The sequence below is a fragment of the Vipera ursinii genome (assembly GCF_947247035.1).
Source record: "Vipera ursinii genome assembly, contig: scaffold_226, whole genome shotgun sequence".
Lineage (NCBI taxonomy): Eukaryota > Metazoa > Chordata > Lepidosauria > Squamata > Viperidae > Vipera > Vipera ursinii.
This window is the reverse complement of record NW_028148157.1, coordinates 696-6,733: the sequence shown is the minus strand read 5'-3', so window position 1 is coordinate 6,733 and position 6,038 is coordinate 696.

Sequence of the window (6,038 nt, the reverse complement as noted above, 5' to 3'; positions counted from 1 at the left end):
CATCACAAGACCCATAAGTCCCTCACTCAACACAACCACACTTGACTCATCGCAAGACCCATCAAAAGACCCTTGTTCAACACACGCAGTTGACCCATCAAGACTCTCATTCAACACCCACACTTGACCCATAACTCTCACTCAACACACCCACACCTGACCCATAAGACCCTCACTCAACACACCCACACCTGACCCATCACAATACCCATCACAAGACCCTTGCTCAACACCCACAGTTGACCCATCTCAAGACCCATCATAAGACTCTCGTTCAACACACCCAACCTTGACCCATCACAAGACCCATAAGACCCTCACTCAACACACCCACACTTGACTCATCGCAAGACCCATCACCCTTGTTCAACACACAAAGTTGACCCATCTCAAGACCCATCACAAGACTCTCGTTCAACACACCCACACTTGACCCATAAGACTCTCACTCAACACACCCACACTTGACCCATAAGACCCTCACTCAACACACCCACACTTGACCCATGACCCTCACTTAACAAACCCACACCTGACCCATCACAAGACCCTCACTCAACACACACACAGTTGACTCATCGCAAGACCCATCACAAGACCCTCATTCAACACACCCACACCTGACCCATCACAAGACCCATCACAAGACCCTTGCTCAACAGACACACAGTTGACCCATCTCAAGACCCACCACAAGACTCTCATTCAACACACCCACACCTGACCCATCACAACGCCTACGGACCACATGAAGCCCTTAGAGGCAGAAGAGCACCAACACGGACATCCCCTCAACTCCACTGAAGGCATGACCCAGCCTGGTAACAAAACATTCGGGAACCAACCCAGAAGCTTTGGAGAAGTAACCTCCATCCACATCTTTTTATCTGATAATCCATACAGGTAGATTTTGACTTGCAACCACGACTGAGATCCCAACTTGTGCTGCTAAGCAAGATGGCTCTTTAGCAAGTAGGGCCTGATTTTACCACCGGGTTTTTGGTGTCCCTGTCATTAAGTGAACCCTTGCAGTCATTAAGCGAATCCAGCTTCCCCCGCTCTTCCCCATTGACTTTGCTTGATTGGAGGCCAACTGGGACGGTTGCAAGTATGGTTCGCACGATGCCGGGAACCTGCAACTGTTGTGAATACACTCTGGCTGGGAAGCGCCTGAATTTTGACCACATGACCGGGGGGGCACGCACTGCGACTGTCGTAAGTACGAGGACTGGGTATCGGCCACTTCTTTTTCAGGGCCGTATCGCTTCAAATGCTTGCCAAAACAAGTCAAGGACTTATCTGTCTCTAAACCTACGTTTGCAAATAATAACGATGATAATAATAATAATAATAATAATAATAATAATAATAATAATAATAATAATAGGAAAGTGAAGCAGAAGCGTCTTTCTTTATATAACTGCATTTTTTTTTAAAAAAAAAGGGAAACAGTTTAATTCTGTTCCCAGCAGCTGTGCAGTAAGTTTATAGGATGACAAGTCTTCAGATTGGCTTTATTATTAGTAGGTGTCTGTTTTAAGGTTTGTCTCAATAGTCATGGTATTAAAAAAAAAAAATCTCCTCTTCTGGCATTCGTTACGCCATTTTATTTATCTTTTAGCCAAGGAGGCTAATGGAATCCAAAAGGAAAAGGGGAAAAAAAACAAAGAAAAGGCTTTAGAAGTTACAAACACAGAAAAAAGAATTAAAATCATAAATCCGGTACTCTCGGTCAATAAAACCACAGGCTGAACAGCCAAAAACTGTGACAAAATCTCTCATTCTCATTCTCTCCCTCTCCCTCTCTCTCTCTCTCTCTCTCTCTCTCTCTCTCTCTCTCTCTCTCTCTCTCTCTCTCTCTCTCTCTCTCTCTCTTTCTCATTCTCTCTCTCTCTCTCTCTCTCCCTCCCCCCTGGGTTTATGAAATGCCATTGGGGCTGCACATTACATGCGTCAGAAAGTTCCAGAAGGCTGAAACTCAACAGGGAAACCATCTGTGGCCCCTCCGCAAAGTCTCAGGAAGATAGAAAGAAGCAAGATCTCATCAAGGAGGCGATTTTTCATCTGGGCAAAAAAGATTTCACCCTCAGAGATGGTAAGAGACGGTAAATGCTAAGAAAAGCCCATTTAAGACAGCAGAGGTCGGACTAGGGATGACCTCAGGGACCCTCCCAACTCTGATTCTATTTTCTGTTCTCTTTTGCCTATTCTCCATATTCCGTGCCATTCTATCCTGTACGTGCCAGACCCGATGGCAATTATGCGCTAATGCAGGGGTCTTCAAACATGGCCCTTTGATGACTCGTGGACTTCAACTCCCAGAATTCTCAGGCAGGCCTGCTGAGGAATTCTGGGAGTTGAAGTCCACGAGTCATCAAAGGGCCAGGTTTGAAGGACCCCTGACATAGACCTTTAAGAGGAGTGGACTTCAACTCCCAGAATTCCTCAGCCAGCGTGCCTGGTTGAGGAATTCCTGGGAGTTGAAGTCCAAGAGTCATCAAAGAGTCAGGTTTGAAGACCCCTGACATAGACCTTTTAAGAGGAGTGGACTTCAAACTCCCAGAATTCCTCAGCCAGCGTGCCTGGCTGAGGAATTCTGTGAGTTGAAGTCCACGAGTCATCAAAGGGCCAAGTTTGAAGACCCCTGACATAGACCTTTAAGAGGAGTGGACTTCAACTCCCAGAATTCCACAGCCAGCGTGCCTGGCTGAGGAATTCTGTGAGTTGAAGTCCACGAGTCATCAAAGGGCCAGTTTGAAGACCCCTGACATAGACCTTTAAGAGGAGTGGACTTCAACTCCCAGAATTCCTCGGCCAGCGTGCCTGGCTGAGGAATTCTGGGAGTTGAAGTCCACGAGTCATCAAAGGGCCAAGTTTGAAGACCCCTGACATAGACCTTTAAGAGGAGTGGACTTCAACTTCAATGTCTGCAGGGAAACCAACCCAGCTCAGAGGGCACCCAGGACCCCCCCCTCCCTTCAACCCCGAGCTGCAAATACTCTCCTCTGTCAGACTGCAACGCTGTTTTTTTTAAATGTGGACAGAATACCCAAGATTGGGATCTGACCGTGGCGAGATAAAACGGTCCTGTTATTCCTCCTGACTTGGAAAATTACATCCGTTGATGCAAATCTAAAATTGCATTTGTCTGCTGTGGTTGTTTTTTTTTTTTTTTTGTTTTGTTCCCCCGCTGCCACATGATCACAGCGCAAACTCAACTTCTAGTTTGCAATCCATTATTATTTCAAGTTCTCTCTGACAAGCTCTATTGTCAAGCCAGGTTTTTCCCCCCCATCCTGGGCTTCTGAATTTCGCCTTTGCGTCTGTTGGGTTGCGCTTATAGGAGCGTGAGAGCGTTTCTCTTAACTCGCGCGGCCCAACCGTGTAAAAAATAGTTTCCCTTCTCTTCCAAGAAGAATGCTTTATTTAGCGACTTAAGTGAAGAAAGAGAAGGAACGCAACAAAAAGCAGGAGAAGAATGAAGCTACAAAAGGCTGAGGAAGCAATTCCAAAGGATCTTTCTGGGCTCCTGGAACGCGGGAATAATGGCGGAATTGAAGGCTTTCCTCCGTCTCTCCTTGCCTGTTGATACTTCAGGTAGTCCTCAACGACCACAATTGAACTCCCCAAATATCCGGCGTTAAGTGAGGACCCTTGTTGTGAATTTTGACCGATTCTATGACCTTTCTGGTCGTTAAGAGAATCCCTACAGTTGCTAAGTTAGTAACCTGGTCGTTCAGTGGATCTACTCCCTTCTAGCACTGATGATGTTCCCCAGCTGGGTCATGAAACGTCTGCAGGACAACCACCCAGCTCAGAGAGCACAAGACCCCACATTCCTCCTCCTCCTCCTCCCTGCAAACCCCACACACCTTCTAGCACTGATGATGTTACCTAGTTGGGTCATGAAACGTCTGCAAGGAAACCACCCAGGTCAGAGAGCACCAAGGACCCCACAGTCCTTCCTTCCTTCCTTCCTTCCTTCCTTCCTTCCTTCCTTCCTTCCTCCTTCCTTCCTTCCTTCCTTCCTTCCTTCCTTCCTTCTAGCACTGATGATGTTCCCTAGTTGGGTCATGAAACGTCTGTAAGGAAACCACCCAGCTCAGAGAGCACCAAGGACCCCGCAGTCCGTCCTTCCTTCCTTCCTTCCTTCCTTCCTTCCTTCCTTCCTTCCTTCCTTCCTTCCTTCCTTCCTTCTAGCACTGATGATGTTCCCTAGTTGGGTCATGAAACGTCTGTAAGGAAACCACCCAGCTCAGAGAGCACCGAGGACCCCAGAGTCCTCCTCCTTCCCCTTTCCCTTCCCCTCCCCCCCTCCTCCTCCTCCTCCTCCTCCTCCTCTCCACAAACCTCACTTCCTGCTATCACTGATGATCTTCCTAGCTGGTCGTGAAACAACCACGCTCAGAGAGTACCAAGAGCCCTCATATCAACCCTGAGCTACAAATATTCCCATCTATCAGTACCTCGAATAGTTACCGCACTAAGAAATAATGGGGTGGGGGGAAAACACGCTTAAACTAATCCAATAAATAAAAGCTCCATTTTCAAGTGAGACTAAACGCCTCTCAGCTCTTCCTTTCTTGCTCAGCCGAGCGGTTTCTCCCAGCCTGATTCAACGCCGCCTCCTCCTCCTCCTCCTCCTCCTCGTAGTAGAGACCCACCTCACATCTGGATCTTATGAATGGTTGTCTGCCATCCACCCGAGCGTGACTCAGCCGGCCTTCCAAACGCTCTTGTTTGTCTTATAATTGGAAGGAGGGTGAACAAGCTGTACAGATGTGTCCAGGAACCTCACGGGTGGGGTGCTTTGATTGTGTGAACGTTCGACTCCTCGCCGAGTTAATGAGTTCTGCTTAGATTCTTATTTCAGGCGTATTTATCAGGACAGCTTGCTCTTGACTTTTTTTTTTCCTTTTCCTTTCATTTGTTTTCCTTTATTCCCACAGCCGTTAGACAAAGCGTTTTATGGTAGCCGAAGGGCACAATTACCAGAGAGAGCGTCAACCCGGCAACCTTCTTTGCGCTTTTTTTTTTTCCAGTTTGCCAATCCGCTGAACGGTCTTTTAAAAGAGGAGGTTAAAAGCTTGGAACTTGTCCCAAGTTGCAGGTTTCTCGGTGGGGCCCCGGATTGAGGATATACGGTGGACAAAACGTCATTTTTTTTGATACCGGTAGCAGAACCCAGAAGGTCGAATGAAGAAGAGTTGGAACGGGGCCTGGAGATCTTCCAGTCCAGCCCCTTTGCTTGAGCAGGAGACTCTGGCCTTCACCGTTCCAGGCAAACGGTTTGCCCAGTCCTTTCACGAAAACCTCCACCCACAACTTTTGGAGGCCAACAGCTCAGTGGTGAATTGTCCTCACTGTCAGGAAATTTCTCCTTAGTTCTAGGTTGCTTCTGTCTGTTATTATAGAGCCTTGGTGGAGCAAGTGGGCTAATGCCCTCCTTAAGTAACACCAGCTGCCTGCAATTAGTGTAGGTTCTGAGTCCCCACCAGGCTCAAGGTTGACTCAGCCTTCCATCCTTCCCAGGTAGGTAAAATGAGGACCCAGATTGTTGGGGCAATAAGCTGACTTTGTAATAATGCCGCTTGGGGTGTGTGTGAAAGCCCTAACAAGCAGGCATATACATAGAATGAAGGCTACTGCTAAGCTTGTAAGCCTCCCTGAGTCTTCGGAGAAGGGCGGGATATAAATGGGATTTTTTTAAAAAAAATTCTTGCCCTGCCCGCAGGTGCTTCAGGGAACACGTGACTCGCTCTGGAAGGTGGTGGAAGGCTGTCGTGTCAGCCCTAGAGTCCTTCCCTTCTGAACTTTTTACAGAATGACGGGAGATGGAAGGGACCTTGGAGGTCTTCTAGTCCAACCCGCCACAAAGAAGAGGGAGCCAAGCTATTCTCCAAAGCGCCTGAAAGCAGGACAGGAAGCAACCGGATGGAAACTAACCAAGGAGAGAAGCAACCTAGAACTAAGGAGAAACTTCCTGAGAACACACGAACCAGTGGAACCACCTGCCTCCAGATATTATTATTATTATT